The sequence below is a fragment of the Anguilla rostrata genome, chromosome 15 (genome assembly GCF_018555375.3).
Source record: "Anguilla rostrata isolate EN2019 chromosome 15, ASM1855537v3, whole genome shotgun sequence".
Lineage (NCBI taxonomy): Eukaryota > Metazoa > Chordata > Actinopteri > Anguilliformes > Anguillidae > Anguilla > Anguilla rostrata.
In genome coordinates, this window is record NC_057947.1 from 8372023 (window position 1) to 8393050 (window position 21028).

Below are 21028 nucleotides of genomic sequence, written 5' to 3' on the forward strand. Positions count from 1 at the left end.
TGGACATGCTGCAGAATTTCCTATGCGTTACGTGCCCGGATTGTAACATATTGCACATGAAATATTAAATTCAGCTTCTGTTTTGAGAAGAAAAAAAGCATTTCGTGATCCGCTCAGATGATGGAGGACAGAGACAGCGCTTAAATCCCTTGTTGGGTTTGTTTCGTATGAAATATGCTTCTCAAGCACAAAGTGTATCGTGTCCTTGCGTGAAGCAAGACCAGACAGACCCAAGGAGAAATGGTTTTCATCAATAGTTAACCAGTGCTCTGATCTGCCAAGCAGGAGAATCTTTTAATCTTGATGTCGTTTCGTCGAGGTGCCGCGGTTACTTAACAGGGCATTCCAATTTAATTTTCTTACTTTAAGGCAAAGATCTGGGAAAGAAGAAAAGAGTTTCCTCCTCAGAAAGAGAAGAGCAGTGAGCTAAACTGTAAAGAGGGTTTAAAACAGCACTGGGATATGTAATGGAAAATAATCCTGGAAGAAAAAGCCCTGATCCTCGCATAATTGCAAGATAGCATGTGTTCCTCGTAAGAATGCGGGTTTTTTTGCCGGGAGGAGAGCTAAAAGAAGCCACGGAAACTCGGTCCTCATGCCAGACGCCGCAGCAAAGTCGCGGGAACCCACCAATCGCCGCTTCTCCCTCTCCTCCTTTTCCCGCCCTCCTCCTCCTCCTCCGCTTCCTTCGGCTTCTGTGTGCGGAGGCGGCCATTTTGATATCTTTTAAAAATAGGCTTTGTTGTTTTTACTTCGCTTCTGCTGTTCGACATTCCGGAAGTGGTAGCGCTGACCTCTGACCTTTGATTGCTTTGATCGGAATGCTTTTATAAAGAGCAGCGTTCTGAAGGCCCCCCTCGTGCCTTGGTGCCTTCAGATATTTTGGGGTGAAGCCACAAGGTACTGCAGGAATAATGCAGCTATTCAAACGGAAAGCCCTGCAGCCCTGAGGTGAAGTATTAATATTTAGGATGCAAAACTACAGTACTGCAATGTTTTTCTTTCTGGAGTGCAGTATTGGCTGATTGGTCGCGGAGTTGGGGTCAGTTCCATTCGATTTCGGTCAATTCAGGAAATTAACTGAAATTCAGTTTGTTCATTTGGAAAATCATAGCATAGAATTTCAGGGGCAATTTTCAATGAATGAATTTTGATGCAATTGAAATCAGCCCTGGTTGTTCACAGGTTAGTGAAAGTTCACAGGGGACATGGAAGGAAATTGAGTTGTGTACATAAAGGGGCTGTACTGCCTGATGTGAACTTAGGAAAGATTTAGCTGAAGTGGCCCTGAGGAAATAGGAGATGTTCACATCTGTTATGTCTGTCGTTTTGTGTCAGTGGTGGCTGACAAATCACTTGTTCCTGAAGTTTAAAGCACTAGCAGTTGGTTTTGAGTGCGACTGTCAAGTGTTATGAATTGTATGTTTTAGTGTGAACCTGTGCGTGTGTGTGTGTGTGTGTGTGTGCGTGCACATGTGTGTTTGTACTTGTGTGTGCATCCGCATGCGTGTGTGTGTGAGCATACGTGTGTACACGCGCAGGTGTGTGTGCATGGGTTCATGCGTGTCCGTGTGTGTGTGTGTGTGTGTGCCTGTGAGTGAGCTTGTGTGACCAAGCAAGCTTATGTGCGTTTGTGTGTGTGTGTGTGTACGTGTACGTGTGTGTGTGTGTGTGTGTACATGTGTTTTCCCTCCCTGGAAAGTCTCCGCTCCGTCTGTGTGTGGGGGGCAGGTTCCCTTCCTCCCTCAGGACTGTTTGCCTGCAGTACTCATTTTCTGGATGGAGGTCCATTTATAGCAGAGGCCCTGGCTTTCCTATCCTGCCCCCTCTGCGAGTGGATGGAGGGCTCCCTCCATTTTGAGTGCGACTGAGTGCAGCGGAGTTAAAGGGAAACAGCTGCGGAGGGAGGGCTGGGCCCTGGCACCCGTTGGTACGGCGATGCCCCCTGCTGTAGGAGGCGGAGCGTTAATCCCCTTTTTGTCAGTGGTGTCTTACGGCCTTGTAGCGTTGCTGATTGAGATCTGGTGCGGCCGCGTACAGAACAAAATCCAGGAACGCCAAAGTCTTGGCACCGTGTGATTGGTGATAAGGATTCCATCAGGGGAGTTCAGTGTTTGTTGTTACTTCCATAAATCTCTCCTTCCAATGGACCGTTTACCTTCTCAGCCCTCCCTGAATGGCTGAAAGGCCTTAAGTTTCTTATTCGCTCCCTCCTTCCCCTGTTCCCTTCGCCATTTTATCCATTTTCTCTATCTCTGTCTTCCTACGTACACAAAACTAGTATCTCGTGTTGCTAACCACAATGATCTCACAGACCGTACTCGTCGCGCTCGCGGTTGGACGGAAACGCTTCACTCTCAGCGTCTCATTACACTGAACTGGTTTCGCCACCTCGGCCGCGAGCTGCAGGGTTTTGCCGCACCGCGGTACGGTTCGGGTTCAGCTGTCCGTCACTCTCCAGCGGAATCTTTAAAAACGCATGCGAGAGGGAGCGTGCTCGCCGGACCCCACCGCCTCCCAGCTGGAGCTCATGACCCCTGGGGCCCCGCCCTGGGGAGCCGTACCCCAGGAGCCGTGTAGCCCCGTAGAGCTGCCCGCACCGCTCGCCCAGTCTACCCCCCCAATCCCCGCCACCCCAGAGCCTGCCCCTCTGCCGACCGCTCCTGGCACACACAGCCGTCCTTTTCGTTTGAGGCACCCCGCCCCTCTTCCGTGGTTCCTCTCCGTGTGAAGCGATTAGCTCCGCCTCCCTCCGCGCGCGGGATCAGGCCGGTGCTTCACCGCGCGCGTTAGTGGATTAGCGTCCTCCGCCGCGCACGCGCCGGGTTCTGAAAACCCCGTAAAAACATCCATAGAACATGCTTAAGCCGGGCGTGGTTTAAGACGCAGCGCACACAACGCAGCGCGAGCCGTAAGGAACCGGATCAGATCCCGTGTTTACAGTAGATTAGAGGGAGTAGCGCGACGATCCGCTCGTGGTTTTACGGTACGTATTAACCTCGCCTTGCCGAACCGTCGACGGCACCGTCGCGCTAACTCGCCCGTACGCATTTGGTATTCGACGCCTCGGCCTGGACGAGCCTGGACGGAGGGTAATTATCGCACCTCGGCTCGGGAAACCACGGAGACCAAAGGCATGGGGGGGGGCGCGGCTTTCCGCCCGCTGTTTTTTTAAACGAGCCGCAGCGCCGAAGCGCAGCCGGGGCCGCGCCGCACATCAAACCGAGCGGTAATTGGCGCGCGGATCATTTGAAGTCTCGCTGATCTTATTAAGCCCGGCCGCGGCGGCTGCGCGGGGAGACGGACGGACGGACGGACGGCGCCCCCCACCCCCCCCCCCTTCAAAGCGCCGGAGCCGTGGGGGTCGCCCCCCCCCGCCTCTTCAAAGCGCCGTCCGAAGGGCGCGAGCCGGTCGAGGGCCTTTTTTTGTTTTTTTTGTTTTTTTTTCGAGATGAGAAGAAAAATAATTGGGAGGCGGGATTTATGGCCGCGTTGTTTTCCGTTGGCCGCGGGTCGTTGGGGCCGTTAGGAGTGACTTATCGGGGAGCAGGTACGGGTGTGTTTGAGGGATTAACGTCACGCGTCGCGCCCTTACGGCCTCTCTGAGCGCCCGCGCGCGGTAGCGTTAAAAACGAAGGGCGTCGGCTCTCATGAGTTGCTGGGGCGGCGGATTCATATCGAGTGCCGGTGCTGACCGCCCTGCACAAAGATTACTGTGCCGGGCTCTGAGTGACTGTCAGGTTTTGGGGGGTGTCCCGGGGGTGTGTGTGTGTGTGTGGGGGGGGGGTTCATTGTTGTCTCAGCTGTGGGGGGTGCTGGTACAGGCTGGCCCGACGGGGATGCCTTTATCCCGCCGGACAGAGGAGTCAGTTCGCGGGCGCAATGCCAGACAGCGGAGGAATCGGATTATCGGGGGGGTGAGGGGGTACCGGACCACAGGCCCCCCCCGGGCGACCCTGAGAATCCGAAGCCGAGAGAAACAGCGACAGGGGCCCGGTGGTGCCGTCACTAAAGGAGGGGGCAGATTTCATTGGCCCCGCTGCTGGTATTAAAACAGCCCAGCGCTCCTGCTGCGGCTCGTCTTTCCCCCCTCTCTCCCTCTGGGGCTGCCGCTGTCTGCAGACGTTCATCTGGACCGCTCTCCTTCCTGTTCTGGTCTGGTATCCAAACAGAGCGAGAGCATAAATATGCATGAAAACATTTCTCATTAAAAGCATATGCAGTGGTTTGTTAAGGGAGTTCTGTGAGCAGAGCAGAGCAGCAGGTAAGCAGTCAGTCGAGGCTAAACGGAGCATTAATAAAATAGTTTAGAAAATAATGAAATTGTTGATGCGTATTTTTGGTTAGACTCTTTTCAGAGGTTCGCGGTACGATCGAGCGAAACATGTAAATCTGAGTAATTGAAATTTAGGCGAAATGTCAACGGGATGTAGATTTTCTCTGAGCCACCTGACGTTTAGATTTAATAATGCGATAATTACGGGCCAAACGATATTCATCAAGGTAATTTTCCCAAACTGTTTCTTACAGAGCTATGGGAAGAATTTGAGTCCTCCCTTCATACGACTCTGCAGTAAATCTTGCAGCGCTCCGCGCGAAAACATAACCTCTGCTGAAATATTAAACAGCCGGGGAGGACTAATCCACCCAGAAGGCCTGTTTTTCTGGATTTCTCCCCCCTCGGTCAGCTGTCACCGTGGCTTAGTGGGTCAGCTGGCTGCAGTTTGTTTAAAAGCGCTTTGTTTCAGCGTAACGCTCCATCACTGACCGCTCGCTCTCCGGGCTCACCCCTTCCAGAGGCAGAGCGCGCGTGGTCTTTAAGGTGCGTCCTGCTACAGGTGAGCGGGACAGCGTGATGCGGGGGGCTGGGCGACGCCCGGAGCTTCCACAGAGACCCCTTTCATCCCCCGGACGCAGGTGCGGTCGGTCGGAACGTTGGGCCGGCCGTGTTACCCCCCCTGCCGCTGCGGCGGTAAGGCTCTGCTCTCCCGCCGTGTGTGGAGTCCACCGCCGCGGCGGCTTTCTCAGGGAAAACCTCCCACAATCCCCCGCTCTCGCAGAGACGCGGTGTGGTTCGGGGACTGTCCTGAGCAGGCAGCGCACGCGCTCCTCTCGGGGTCTGCTGCGGTCACAGCGCGGTCAGAGGACAGCCTCGCCGGCAGGGCGTGGCCGCGGGGAGTAAACGCAGCCGGCGAAGGTATTTGGGCCCGGCAGGGGCTGTTTACACGGTAAGAGCGGGGCCGGGGGCCGTGGACCAGGAAACTGTGTTTTTTTTTAACGTCGAGGCAAAAAAACGGTCCCACGTTTCCGAACTTGAAAGAGAAATTTCCCCCCCTGGCGGAGCGTCAGACGGTGAGATTGGCCGGGGACTGTAATTCCGCTCCCCAAATGAGCAGGTTTGGGTGCGGTGCCCCACGAGACTGTCCCCGACCCCCTTGATCACGAGGTGCGTTAAGCTAAACGACACCAGGATGTTTCAGGCTGAAAGCAACATGCTATTTCTTAAGTGATACCCCCGACCCCCCCAAAACCCACCCCCGGCACCAGGGCCCCCCACCACCCCACCACCCCCCATCGCCGCCACACTGCCCTACGCGGACTGTGCTCGCTCAGACGGACGCGTGCGTGCATGCTCCGGTACCTGCTCGACACGGCCGAGCGCGATCTCCCATGGTGCACCGGGCCAGCCGCGCGTTGCGAGCGCTCGGTGACGCCGCGGGTGACGGAGGCCCGGCCTCCGGGCCGCGGGGCAGACAGCCGGGCCCCTGGGAGATGTAAATCGGGCCGGCCCGGGGCCGCCGGACGTCCAGCGCTCAGAGAGATTGACGCAGGGCTGTGATTACGGAGACAGCCGGGAGAGGGGCGGAGCGTCTCTGCTCACGCCCTCCAGCGCTCTGGGGAATCCTTCGCCTGGCCGCAGAGGAACAATCGTTTCAGTCCGTCATCTTCCAGCATCAACATCTTCCTGTTTCTCTGTCTTCATTCTTCTCCTCTTATTCTTCACCATCTGTTATTTCTGCTTTAAATGTGTTACATTGTGTCCGGAGTTAAACGTGTACCTTGTCTTTTTTTATTTTTGTACTACACTCTTTCTCTTATTTGCTTAAAAATATCTAAGTGTGGTGTGCTGAGAAAAGAGTATTATAATAGTGGATCAGAGTAGCAGCTGTTTGGAGCTAACAGTAGGGCTTCACATGTTTGTTAATCACTCTGAAACGCAGCTGTAGCTCAGGACTGTAGTGAATGGCCTGGCACAGTATTTTTTTTTTGGGGGGGCGGTCTGCCCCACCTGTTCAGGTGTGAATGGACGCTTTCATTGGGCTAAATTGCAAGGAGAAATCAATCATCTTGCTCAAGTATTAAGCCGCTTACAGGTTGTAAAACCTGAAATATCACTCCCACCCTTCAATAATGCACAAGTCTTGCAGTTTTGATAAGCTTTTCCTCCCTAACATAATAACTGTGGACCTACTGTGCAAAATCTCATCTTTTGGACCCAGTGCTTTAAGCGCTCAGTAACTCACACTCTCGGGCTCTGGGGAAAACCGCATGGGGTGCATGGACGTGCCTGGTGCATTATGGGAACTTTGTAAGCCATTTTTAAATGCGGGAAAGGGCGCTCCGTACCCTTCAGTGTGTGGAGAAAGTGCCTCGGAGAAGCAAACGGGATGAAGCGCGGTAAAGCGATGGGGCGCTATCTGTTTGCTAGCGTCTGCGCCGTGTCCCTGGCGTGGTGCAGCGGGGCACAGATACAGTACGCTGATGATCCACTGTGGCCAGGCTGACCGAATGTGTTTCGCCTTATTTCGTCAGGTCACACTGCGAATCTGTCACTGATTCTGAGGCCACCGTGCTCGTCCGTCTGCTTATTTTACACGCATGAGCTTCATCGTAGTCTTATGAAGGGCTGATTTTTTTTTCAGTCGTTTGAATACTGTTTGCTCTTAGAGCTGTCCCCTTGCCCGGCAGACAGAACCGAAATAAGCTCTCGTTCTGCGAGACAAATTACAGCCTTGGCGAATACGCTCAAGCCTGCAATTTTCCTGACGGTCAGCGAGGAGTCCGAATTCACTGCGATGCAAATGCAGCTTCTTGTGATTCTCAAGCTGCTTTCATACGGGTGAAGGCAGTGATGTTTACACCACCTTAGTGTACTACAGGGTTAGTAGCATTCTTAGATTCTCATGATTACAGGAATATCACTGCTGCTATTATCAATGACTGTCACAGGATTGTACTGTCAAGGACCAGCTTCTTTGATGGTCCCCATAGCCTCTTCCTTTAATGATTATTTCCTTTAATGATACGTTTTCTTTAGTGCATTACTTATATTGTTACTTGACAGTGATTCAAATGCATTCGTTACTCAGACTTCCATCTACACATAGATAATTAGAAATAATGTTGGGGAGGTTGGGTAAATTCAAAAGAGGATTTTCTCAAAGGGCATTTTCTTTCATTGGGATTCTAGTAATAGCTTGAAGTAGTCAGGATGTTGTGCATTCTCAGAGGGTTTTCATCAGAGAGGCAGACGCAGGCCATTGGCCGGTCTACACGCGCTCCACAGGAAGGAGAAATGAGGGCGGGGCCAGGGCTGATCTGGCGGCAAGGCCGCCGTCCCCTCTGCTGCGCATATTTACACAACGTCGCAAACGGCACGTGTTCCTTTTTTTACCGCTCGCGTCACGCGTCACACCCTGAGTTCATTTTCAATGTCCCCGGTTCTCCGTCTAACCCAGTTCACCTAATCTCTTTCAGCGGTTGGCTTTTCCTCGCCAGCGCCGTACGCTGTAAATGAGGTCACGCGATCAGAATCATATTAAGGGAGCAAACTTCAGCAGCACTGACCAAACAGGGAACGAGGAAACGATATCGGATTACGCCCCGCGGATTAGGCAGGCGGCGCGTGCTACTGGTTACTCTCATCTGGTGCGTGCGCACGTCTGTACGGAAGGCTCTGGAGCGCAGCGGTCACCTGACGCACACCTGGGAGAGTGAGGACAGCGCTGTAACGGTTCCGCTCGTGTGACGTCGGCGCTGTCCCTGTGCGCCCGGGTCCGGCTTTAGCTTCGGTTCAGGACCGGATTCCGTTTCAGCGCAGCGGGTCATCGCGTCTCGCTCCCCCGGCTCGGCGTTTCAGTTAGCCTCGGGTCACCTGACCCGGGGCTGTAGGTAGCATTCTGTAGAGGAGCTCCGCTTCACGGTAGCGCTGAGCGTGCGGTCAGAACGGCGGCTGGCGAAAGGGTTTCTCATTTCCTGTCTCCGTCCTTCCGAGCTGTGGCCTGGCCTTCAGGGGGCCTCCGAGGTGTTCGCGCGGCGAGAAAATGAACCTTCGGGAACCACCAGGGGTGCAGGATGCGGAGGAACGCGCGCCGATTGGCTGCGCTAGCGTGCCGTGAGGTGACTAAGCCCCGCCTCCGGTCCTGGGGCGGAGGGGGAGGGGGAGGGGAGAGGAGGAGTGACACGGTTTATCCCTGAGGAATGGGGTTTGTTTTGAAGGTTGTCACGGCAGCCGGTCAGCCGGAGGTGTCACAAGGCGCAGGCGGTAGCGATTACCGAATGCACGCGTAACGCTGCGGGAATGTTCCTTCGCGCGGTTTTTCCGCCGCTGCGTCGCGTTCAGCTCCGCCCCCTTCCTTTATCGAGTTACGCGGCTGACCTGCGAGCGAATCGAAGGCCACCGTGCCCGTCCGCCTCTCTGTCTGCTCCCCCTCTCACTCTCACGTGTTTAAACTTTACCGCCGGCCCGCTGACACGCCGATTGTTTCCAGCCGTTTAAATAGCGTTTACTCAAAGAGCCGTCGGCGGCTCGGCGGGCCGATCTGAAACAGACTCCCGTTCCGCCGAGCCGGATCGCGGAACGACCGCCAATTTTCAGGACGAGTCGGAATTCGCCGCGACGCCAATCGCAAATCGACCGGCATTCGTGACGGCGCTGGGGCCCGGTAAACGCTGATCGGCGCGGCAGAACGCCGGGTACCCTGTTGACGGTGTAGGCCGAAGGCTTCTCTCCGCGGATATTCTGGGTTACGCGAGTGGGTGTGATGTTTGGTACCGGTAGCTTTTCGAAGCAGAATGGCGGAGTCCCCGTTTAGGCGAAAGGCCTCGCGTTCAGCGCCTGGGGAGACTCGGCCAGCGTCAGGAGGGCCCCTGTGATCTGGGCCCCGCTGTCCCAGGGGCCCCTGAGGGCTTGCTGCTTCGCTCAGGCCCTGTCTGAGTTGAATGGGAGAGTCCGCCCTTATGACTGCTCTCTTACGACTGCGGGCCCTGATGAATGGATCGTCCCGCACTCAAAGCCAGAGTGTGACCTCACGACCCGGGACCCTTTGTGCACTCCCTCAAAGGGGGGCGGGGGGGACGGGGAGACGTCCACGCCTAGCTCCGACTCCCCCAAATTCATTACACTACGTTTATTAGGCAGACGCTTTTATCCAAAGCGACGTACGTACCGAAGTGCATACCGAAGGTCATTGGAACAACTGTAAAACACAGGCCCAATAAGGTACGTTACTCATTTTGTAGCAGTTATTCATAGCCATGAACAAGTCCAGTTCACACAGTGAACATTACTCTCTGACCCAGTTTATGCTAAGTCAAACTAGGGGGTATGGCAAGCTACAACATCAAGATAATGATACAAAGTACAATATGAGTGCTGGACGGAGGTGTTTGTAACAGGAATTCACCCCCATCCTCCCATAGCTCCTTTAAATCTGCAGTTTGGAAAGCCTCCGTACGTGCAGTCAGAGGAGAGCCAAGAGAAACACGTGGAGTCATGCAGACCTCAGCAGTTATGAGCATAGCAGAGGAAGAGTGAAGCCAGCCCAAAAAGTATAAAAGTATTGGCCTGTGTATGGGCACCAATCAATCTGTCATAGCTACTGAAAGGTCCACTCTCATCACTGGACTTCTGAATGCAATAATCAGTCATAATTACAGATAAGGGCGGCTGGCGCATGAGGTAAGGAGAGGTCTGAGGTTCGAGAAGAGGTTAACTGTGACGCTGCAGATTATAGCGGCTCCCATATTGAAGACGCCGGTGTTCAGTATGGACTCCGCCTTTGAGCGTTGCTCTGGCCATCAGACCTCATTCAGCCCCTCCTTGTGGGATTAATGGGTATGAAAGGGGCCAGAGCGGCCGGCTTTGTGTCTCAGTCACGTCCATTTATCTCCATTCACTGGGGGCCGCGGCCCGCTTCCCGTTGCCCCGGCGATGGCGTTATTCTCATGACCCGGCCGAGCCCCAGAGGAAGGAGCGCTTAATGGTCTGTGTTAACGGCAATCAAACCCGGTCGTTAACCTCCGACCCCCCCCCGGAGACGCTCGCCCAGCTCTCCGCCGGGGAAGCGCGTTCGTTCGGACGGGCGATCCGGGGGGGGGGGGGGGTGAGCCGGAAGCCATGGATCACGATTTCTGAGCTGTCTGGGGGGTAAACTCGCAGCTCAGAGAAGGTGTGGCAGTTCACTGCCCCGCCTACATTAACTTTGATTGGCAGGTAAAACATCAGGCTATTAGAGTTGCATCCGGACAGACGTCTCCAGCGGCCTGCAGGCGCCCTTCCCCTCAGCACCACAGCCGTGCTCGTCGAAGGCCAGCAGATGACTGTAGCGGATTTGAACCGGAATGCTGCATTCTGGGAGGTCTGAGAAGTGTTTCATGTCAGCGAGACCTCGCTCTACAAGGACCAGGAAGACTGAGAGACGCTGAACCTCTCTCAATGCTGAGGTGCTGTAATTGCCCCAGTGCGGAGGAGATGCACCTCTAGACGCTGCTGTCTCTGCGGTCTCTGGTCAGGGCGGTAGTCCACGTGACCTAGCCGTGACGGACAGGCGGGAGCCGAAGCGTGGGAGCGCGGATCATCGCCCCCGCAGCCGGGACGCGTCCCGCGGAGAGGCCCGTCAGGCAGGCTGTCACACGCACAATGCCCTCGATCGATATTCGTATTAGTAACGCTCTCTCTCTCTCCGCTCTCTCCCGTCCCTTTAAAACGGCCTCCCGCGATACCCCTGAGAACTGCGGCGCTTCCCAGCAGCCTCAGCGGTCGGCTCGGCGATTCCGCCTCTCGGCCCCGCTCGGCGTTGTTTTCGTTCGTTCCGACGCATAATCCGCCCACTTATCTCTGACCTCACCGTAGGCGTTTGTGTGGCTGTTTGGCTGGGGAAAAAAAAGAAAAAATTGTGCGTGGGTTCTAATCATTTACTACTCGTCCTCTCCGCCTGCTTCCTGGCTGAGGCTTTGGCGGCCGTGGAGTTTAAGTAAGCCTCTCTGCTGGGCTACCCCGCTAACTGTGAAAAAAAAAGCGGTTTCTTTGAAATTGCGAACTGGCTAAAATCTGTGCAGATTAGTTCTGTTTCCCTGACTCTGAGCTATGGGGAGGGGGAGGCTGGGGGGGGGGGTAAATTTTCTCCTGCGGTTCTTTTAAGGTATTGAGATAATCTCCTTGATCAGGCCAATCCCCACGTAGGCCCGATACCTTCCCCTTTGGTCGGCTGGCTGTAGCTTCGGCCTCTGTGTGTGTGTCTTACCGCACAATCGTCAGCTTTGTGCCTGGCTGTTTGACACTTCTGGTGCTCAAGACCTGACCTGGGTCAAATACATATTTAAAGATTTTAAAATAGTTATGTTTCATTATTTGATGCATTTTGAAATACATTTATGTATGTTTTTGACTCTAGGGTTTTTTTCAAACGCAGAGCACCTCTGGATCTGTGATGTTGGTTTGCTAATACTCATTTGTGAGTCCGGAAGCAAAACAAAAGGGCTTGTGTTTTTTTTTGTTTTGTTTTTTTTCCCCCCCACACGATTTATCATTGAGGTCATTGAGAGTCAGAAGTCAAGTAACAGGAATGTACTGAGCAACCCTAGATGAAACAGCCTTAATGACATCACAACCTAGCTTGTTCCAAGATGGCTGCGCCTTGTTGATAGTAGCTGCAAACAAGCAAACTTTAGTAGATACGGGTAAATTTCTGATTTGAATACAGGGCAATATCTTACGGTATCTAAAGTAAAAAACAAATGAACCAGAGTCACATTGCCGAGTGCTTCGCTTCCCTTTAATGGTGCTTCGTGTACTCTACCCCTTGGTTTCACCAGTCATTTTGTATTGAAATTTTTCATCCTATTTTTATTATTTACTCTGATCACTGTATAAAATATAAAACGCTTGACAGTATGAAGTAAATATTTTACAATCAGACGACAATTTTGTAATTTAATTTGTTAGTACCGCAATGATGCAAACACTAATTAAGTTTGGCCATACTATCTATATAAATTATAATAAAACATAAGTTTTAACATCAGTTGTGGTGAAATACACAAATGTTTCGGTTAAACATTCAAACAAAGGAGACCGATGAGTTTCTCACTGGGGTCCCTAGTGGTTCCAGTGTCTGTAAGGAGCTTTGCAGTTTCCTTCAGTATTCTCAGGCTGGTCATAGTGCTCAGGAATCTTAGGTCTCACAGGCACCATGGCACAAACAAACAAGCGGATTTAATCTTAATCACTGGGCTTTCAGACGTTCAGTAACCAGAACAGATTCTCAGACGAGTAGGGGTCAAAATGCTAGGCAGGTCAATGGCACGCAATACAACGTTCCAAGAAACAAAAAAACAAAACAACTCCAAGCACTTGACCCAGGTGCGCTAAAACTGGGACTTCATATAGCAGTGTTAATTGGCTGATTTAATGCCAGGTGTGCCCATTCACCATTGGGCCAGCACAGCCCTTCCCCTGGCAGTGGGCGGAGCCCACACAATGATAAAGTTATTTATCAAAGCTACTACTTTAATGGGCACTGTATTGAAGAAAGTATTCAAAAATTACCTGAATTAAGCAGTTGAAAATACTTTGAAATCATGCATGAATAAATTATTTTAATCATTTTAAATACTTCAAATACTAATATTTGGTTTCTCAAGGAAGTATTTTCAGATGCTTCAAATCGAAATCGTTTGATTGGGCAAATACTTCAAATACATCAAAAAAGCCTTTCAAATAAAAAACTATTTAATGACTATCTGTGTTTCACCCTGGTCTGTTGAAACACCTGTACTTCTTTGATCTGATTAAAATTCATCTTCTTATGAAAACGAACCTTAATTAATACCCCCCCCCCCCTTCTTTGGCTGCCTCGTGGAACATCTGCTGCCCAACTAACTGAAAAATGTCTGAAAAATGTCAGGTAAGTTCTCTCTCCTGATGGAGGAAGGTGTACTGTCTGCGTCACGTCAGCTGGAACGGGCCGTTCATGAGAAGGAAGGGGTCGAAGGTCAGAGCTCCTCCCCCTTCTGCTTCCTCTCCTCCCAGGGGTCGTGCGTTTCGAAGGCCTTTAACCACGCAGGCGAGATTCCGAGACGCGGCTCTCTGCGTTTGACTGTAGCGAACCCTTAGAGTTCAGATTGGCGGTTTTACGGAGGTAGAATTGGGTGGTCGAGGGCCCGTTTGTTGGCGGTGTCTCAGCTAAGACCTCTGGTGTCTCAGGTTTGTGTCTGTGGAAGTCCTCGTGGAACATAGGCTAGACTGAGCTCTGTGCGGACGGCAAAGTGGAATCCAGTTATCGGGGTGAAAATGTTGTATTTCTTTTTTTTTTTTTCATTTAATAACTAAAGTCAGGGTGAATGTTCAAAACAAATCAAACAATGAATAGCTGCGAGAGAAATTTTATTAATGGTAAACTGCGCCATTTGTGAAGCATGAAAACCCTGGTCGTTCTGAGATGAATGGGGAAAATAATTTTGGTAATATAATTGTGCAGTTATCATTTTGACAGCAGGCTATTTCATTATTTGCGGTCGTTTTTTGTATTGATTCGCCTGCTATTTTTGCAGCGTTTTATTTGCTCTCCAATTATCTGAATGACTGTTTCTGATTCGGGTTTGATTATTTGCTGAAGTAGCTGTTTGATTTGTGGTTTCAATACCTGTCCTTGTTGAAGAGAACTTTAATAATCCTAGTTGTATGACACGGGGTTTGATTACCTGTTTCTATCTCTGTTGAATAAGGCGTTTGTATCTGGGATTTGATTACTCATCCTTGCTGTACGTAACTGCGTTCGATACGGGACCAGCCGCCGAATGGCCGCGCGATGCGTGCGGCGTTGCGACCGTTGCCATGACATCGGCCGGTCGACGAGCGCGTCGGAGGGGAAACGCGTTGCGAAACCGCGTGAAGCCTGAGAGAGGTGGGGAAAAAAAAGTGAGAATGCGCTGAATATGTAGTGCGCACTCACAGCCTGCTGCGGATCGGCTGGGGAGAGTGGGATAAGCCCTTCAGCCGGGGAGATGGCGCTGCTCGGACCGCTCCTTCCTCCGCCTCTCTTTGTCTCCCCCCGGGCCTGTGAATTAACCCCCGGGGTCTTTGTGCGGCTGTCACCCGGGTCTCGGAAGTACACGGGAAAACTTCATTGGCGCTCAGTCTGGCGGGAGAAATTCCCACTGCGAGAATGTCCAAGGGTCTGCCGGCTTTGTGCATCGACAGAAAGGCTCTGCATTCATTATGGCTGCTGGGGCCTTTCATCAAAAGCCCCGGCCTGTTCATATTTACTGGTGAGAAGCTAATGGAGGTTTGAAATGAGCAAGCCGGCCTGCGCACACACAGACACACGCACACACACACACACACACACGCACGCAACACACACACACATATACACACAACACACACACACACACACACACACACACGCATGCAACACACGCACACACACACACACACACACGCACGCAACACATGCACACACACACACATACACACACATGCATGCAACACACACACACGCACGCAACACGCACGCAACAAGCACACACACACATACACACACACACACCAACACGCCACACACACACACACGCAACGCAACGCGCACAGTAAATCAAACGCAACATACATACACACACCATTCATAATTATTATGACTACAGACAACACTGCACCTCCACTCCAATGTCCCATGACGGTTAACAGTAATTGATTAAAATTGCTAAATACATATACACACATGTGTTTCTACTGTTTTCATAATATTTTATTGTTTAATGATTTTTGATCGTGCTTGTTTAGCTGACCCTTTGGCTGCACTCTGCAGGGGTACCGGGTTTTTTACAGTATGGATCTTATGATCGTTATGTACAATAAATGCTCTATACCAGTGCATGTGTATATGTATCTGTGTGTCTGTGTGTGCGTGTATATGTATCTGTGTGTCTTGTCGTGTGCTGTGTGGGGATGTATCTGTGTGTTGTGTGTCGTGAGCGTGTATATTCTGTGTCTGTGTAGTCTGTGTGTGGACTGTCGTATATGTCTGGGCTGTAAACCGTGCTGGTATTAAACCTTGGATCACAGCGGGGGGGGTGCAGAGGCGGATATTTAAGAGAAGTCACGGGGGTCCAGCCGGCCCCTCATGTAAATGAATGAGGCCGGGCGCGGCTCGGACAGCGCCGCGGGCCCTTCCCTCCGAGGCGGGCCTATCGGACGACGCCGTTCGAATGCTAAGCGTCTTTTTGTGCCTCGGCTCGCACTCGTCCTCAGGGTCGGGTCTCCTTTGTTCCGGCGCGAATGGCGGCCGAGGGCTTCGCCTCTCCGCGGCGACGCAGATCGCATCCCAGATTTGCTCCGCAGTCAGACGCCGGGAGAATCTTTTCGCCCTTTTTTCGAATTTATTCGGCCGTGCTCGAGCCGACCCCCGAAAAAGCAAAAAAGAAAGACCGTTTCCGCCCCGAAACGTTCGCGAACGTAATCGACTGAGACGAAATGGCGGGGAGAGCGGTTTTAGCTTGGGTCGGTTTTGCGCTTTATGCGTAACGTGGTTATTTATAGCGCGTGTATATCCGAGGTCAGTTTTGCGACTCGAGACGAGTTAAAAGCGACTTTTTCGGTACCAAGCCGTTCCCGCTTTAATTGGGCCCGTTTGAATCCCACTTCCGCCGCATCAAAGGTCGCCGGGCCAGCGGGAGTTTCCTCTGGCGGAAAGGGCAGGTGAGAGCCCGCGCGACCGAAAGCCGCGGAATCATGAGAATTCCCGCCGGAAACGCCGCTTTTATCTGTCCGCGCTTGAAACGCATCGATCGAAAAAAAACAAAGATTTTTTTTCCCCCGCCGCCCATCGATCCCTTCGTTTCATCAATTTATTTTCTTCTTAATTATTTAATCGATGATTTAAAATATCATCGCACTTGATTAAGGCCTACGTCCTCTTTGGGCCGTCCCCAAAACCTTTGAAGGATGGGGATGGGGGGAGAAAGACCGCATAGGAACCGTGGTCATTTTTACATCTTGTTCGCTGCAGCGCGGCATAAACGGAAAGGGTTTGAGCTCTGCGGCCGCAGCAGGCGCTGACATTGCTGGCCCCGGTCCTCGGCCCCTCGACCGGGACTCAGAGACGGAAAGCGAGGTGACTGCGGGGAGCTCGCCGTTCCTCCGTCCCTCTCCGCGCGCGCCCGGGTCAAAGCGACCCCGCCGCCGCCGCGGAGCACAGGGGCGTCCGACCCGCTGTTAGCGACCCGCTCTTTCTGCCCAAAAAACCGTCACCCCGGATGACGGCGTCGCCCACGGCGCTCAGCGCAGCTCCCCCCCCCCCCCCTCTTCTCCTTTAGCGCTGTCGCTCAAGCGGACGGGCCGAGGGGTTTTCCCTCTCTCACAGCGGCTCTCAGTGTCTGGGATGCTTGGCCACACTTCTCTCGGTTTTTCCAGCCGGAAGGCGCTCGCCACAATGGCCGCCGTTGTGGCCGCGCGCGGTCCAGCGCTGGAAATGTCAGGGGGTCCGCCGGGGCCGCGGCCGGGCGGGAATGCCAGCGCGCCGCGGCACAAAGGGGAAATTCATCGCCCCGCTCTGGGGTCGCATGCGAGACGGAGCCCCCCCAAGCAGACCCCTCTCCCCAGTCCATACACACACACACACACACACTCTTAGCCAGCATTATTTAACTGTAAAACACTCAGCCTGTGAAGAGACGGCTTCAGAAGTCTCATGGCAGTAGCTGCTGGGTTTTGTGAAAATTGCTGCGGTAGCGCTTAGCGCTTGTTAGCGAGAGGACCTGTCCCTCTTTCGTCTCTCTTTCGTCTCTCTTCTTTTCTCCGGGGGCTTGCGGGTCCCTTCTTTATTTTCGCGCGTTCCCGTCCCGGCTCTCAGGCGCTACGCGAGCGCGTTCGGCGCGGCCCGTGTGGGGGCCACAGCAGCGGGGGCCCCTGGCCCCGAGGGGGGGCCCCACTGCGAAACGCCAGACCTGTGATGAAAGCAGCGAGCCGGCCTGTTCTCTCACCTCCCTCGTACGGCCTGGCCTCCTGACTCCTCAGTCACCGTGCTCCGCAGTCCACACACTGATTAAAAAACAAAAAACACTTCTGGCTGGACTGCAGTTTATAAAGTGAGAGTAAGAGCATTTTCACGGAAACAGTAGAACGTTCCGCTTTTACATCATGCCTCCAGATTAATTGGAACCTGTTTTTAATTGCGCATGCAGATATTCATGCCAAGTCTTGCATCTAGAACTTGCACTCTATTCACATATGAATTTGGCTCTGTGAGCACTTCTGTACATCTGTAGGCAGCCTCATCTGATCTGGGAAGAGCCGGCTGTGATTGGCCACGCTGTGCGACTGGGCATGCTCCTTCAGCCATTCAGCGTCAGCAGTACAGTGGTGAGGTGCACTGTGGGATGCATCACTCGCCTTATATTGGCTGTAGTTTGGGGAATTCCTTTTTTCCCCCCACAGCTTTGAATAGGTTTCTGCGCTGTGACACAAACTTTCCGTCTGAGCGAGGCCTATTTCTCAGCTGTGGGTTGGCCAGTCTGTTCATGCGTCGGGTGTGTTCTTTGTGAATCTTGAATGAAAGCCTTTTTTTTAGCATTTACTCGTGTGTCATATGCGATAGAAGGGTGTGCAGATGAGTCCGTGCCTGTCGTTGGGGATTTCTGCAGAGTCAGTTGCTTGGAACTCGGAGCGCATTGCCTCATGGTTCAGGAGTCATCTTTGATGCTCATGCAAAATGCGTGGGGGGGGGGGGGGGGGGAAAAATGATTATTCTTAGACTCTGGCAAAGTCAACAGCTTTCACAGCTGCAGTTATATTGGCTCAAATAAAAAACTGCCATTTTCGATAGCGATCGCGCTGCGATGTCTGGATTAAGGCCTCGCGATCCAGCCGAAGGGCAGCGGAGGTCCAGCTGGGAACGGCCCTGTCGGAAACGTGTTCCCGTTTAACGGGGTTCCTGTTCCGTCGAGTCGGCCCAGCTATGAAGCGCATGCCACCGCTCGGGAGGAGAATAATGACATGTGACCGTTCCAGTTGCGGGATAAACATTCTCCTTTTTTCCGTTCCCGGTTCTAACGTCGGTAGTCGAGCGTCTGAAAGCGGGTTTTTTTCTGGGCTCCGCTTCCTCCTTCTGACCGCTGGAGTCTTGGGGCCTGAGACTCGAGGAGCGCTGGAGAGCGTCCGCGAGCCTGCGGAGATGTCACAGTGCCAGGGGCGGCCGCTGTTCTCGTCTTTGCTGGAGAGACTGTTAGATGTCAGCCAGACAGAGGATGGCTTTGTTCCTTCCTGAGAGGGAGAGACGGAGAGCGGGAGGGAGAGAGAGATGGAGGGACAGAGAGAGAGAGAGACAGTATTTAGTAGTTAATTTAACAGTTAATAAATGTTGTTACTGTCATTTATGCTGTTATTGGTGTTGCTGCTTGTTTTTTTTAAATACAGTCTTACTATGGTTGATTATCACTACCCTTTGGCAATATATATTTTTAACTATGTCATGCCAATAAAGCATTTGAATTTGAATGGGAGAGATAGAGAGAGAATGAGAGATAGACAGAGAGAGATAGAGATAAAATTAGAGAGAGAGAGTGAGGGAGAGAGCGATAGAGAGAGAATGGGAGAGAGAGAGAGTGAGGGAGAGAGCGATAGAGAGAGAATGAGAGAGAGAGGGAGAGTGAGGGAGAGCGATAGAGAGAGAGAGAGTGAGGGAGAGAGCGATAGAGAGAGATTGAGAGAGAGCGATAGAGAGAGATAGAGAGAGAAAGAGAGAGGGAGAGAGCGATAGAGAGAGACTGAGAGAGAGAGAGAGAGAGAGAGAGATTGAGAGAGAGAGAGACTCGTTCTGTTTCTCGTTATTCCGTCCAGCCCACACTCATTTCCCCCTGGCAGCGGGAGGCTGCGTAGTAACAGAGCTCGGCGACGCGGTCGCCATGCCCGCCCCGCCTGATTGGCTCAGAGAGGCTCCCCGTAATGACCTCACTGTGAACGCTGGCTCCACAAACAACCCGGGGACGAGGCCTGATTGAAGTAGCCACATTACAGAGAACCCACCGAATCTAATTAACATTAGCACACACTCACAAGGGCTCTGCCCAGAGTACCACTCACCCGCAGAATGTGTGTGTGTGTGTGTGTGTGTGTGTCTGTGTGTGTCTGTGTGTGCGCGTGTGTGTGTGTGTGTGTGGTGGGTGTGGTGTGTGTGGTGTGTGCGTGTGTGTGGCTGTGTGTGGTGTGTGTGTGGTGTGTGTGCTGTGTGTGTGTGTGTGTGTGTTGTGTGTCGTGTGTGTGTGTGTGTGTGTGTGTGTGTCTGTGGTGTGTGTGTGTGTGTGGTGTGTGCTGTGTGTGTGTGTGTGTGTGTTGTGTGTGTGTGTGTGTGTGCGTGCGGGTGTGTTGTGTGTGTGTGTGTGTGTGCGTGGTGTGTGTGTGTGTGTGTGTGCTGTGTCGTGTGTGTGTGTGTGTGTGCGTGGTGTGTGTGTGTTGTGGTGGTGTGTGTGTGGTGTGTTGTGTGTGGTGTCGTGCTGTCGTGTGTGTGTGTGTGTGTGTGGGTGTGTGTGTGCGTGTGTGTGTGGTGTGTGGGTGTGGGTGTGTACAGTAAATGGGTTGTGGGTGGTGAGGAAGGTGAAAAGTGGGTCATAAACGGAGATTAAAGTGCATCTTTGATGGCGGGGCAATCGGGAGTTGGATTCAATTTCAGTGGCACCATTTAATTTTTTTCTTCCTTCGTGTTTCTCCTCAGCAGTTTTTGCTGTGGTTTCCCCCCGCCCGTCTCCCAGCCCTGTGCCCGCCCGCCCACCTGCCCTCTGCCCGCCAGCCTGCCCGCCCACCCTCTACCCGCCCGCCTGCTTCCTGCGTTAGCGTTAGCGGTCGCGGCGCGGCGCGGTCCTTACAGGGGCCGCTCGTGAGGAGCGAGGTCCACCCGGAGCTCCGGGTCACCGTCTCCGAGGGAAACGCGCGCCGCCGCGTCGCTGCGGGGGCGGGAGGGGTTACGCGATTGGACAGGAGAGAACAGGCAGCGGTTCCCCACAGCCGGGCCAGACTCCCGCGTCTCCCATCTCTTTATTCTCACAGCCGAGCTGCAGCTACAGCAGAGTCTGTAAAGCAGAGCCTGTACAGCAGAGCCTGCTCACATTTACTAGCCTCGCATAAACTGGATGCAGAAAATCAGAAACGCCATGACGCTCCAGCCCTAGACAAGGTCTCTAATCGGCCATTAATCGGATGCCTTTGTCACGGGATCTAGGAGGGATTAGATGGGAAATCGTTGCTCAAACTCTTTTTTTCTTCTCCGACTCTACTTACTACTGCTGGCTTCCTTACAGCGTTGTTGGTATATTGGCACTTTTCTTTACCACAGTTGTAGCATAATTGTCAATAAAAAGTACAATACCCAAATCGTCATGGGAAAGCAATTCAGGCTAACCGAATAACAAAATAACTTTTATCTGAGCTGTGGAAGGGGGTTAAAACGGAAACCTGCCAGAGATTCCAGCTTTTATCTCAAATTCCCATCTCGGTGAAGATTTTTTTTTTTCCGGTGGGAACTAAGCCCCTGTGGATGCCCGTGTTTGTTTATCATGTGCAGAGATTTGCGAGAGCTCTTTTTCCCCGGCAACCTGCTGCAATCTGCTGCCCTTCAGAGTTCAGATGGGCGCGGAGACCGATAACGTGTTTTTGGAGTGAGACATCAAGCAGATTAAGGGCCAGGTTATCGCCTTCTCCTGAAATATATCCACAGCTCCACCGCTCCCCAAAACTTCCGCTGCTCTCAATGTTGTG

General features: G+C 52.7%; 1 protein-coding gene across 5 annotated transcripts in view; it reads left to right on the forward strand.

The window, feature by feature from the left end:
- Positions 1–21028, forward strand: part of LOC135240343 (protein TANC1-like) — a 133888-nt gene that overhangs the window by 27118 nt on the left and 85742 nt on the right. The window lies entirely within an intron of this gene.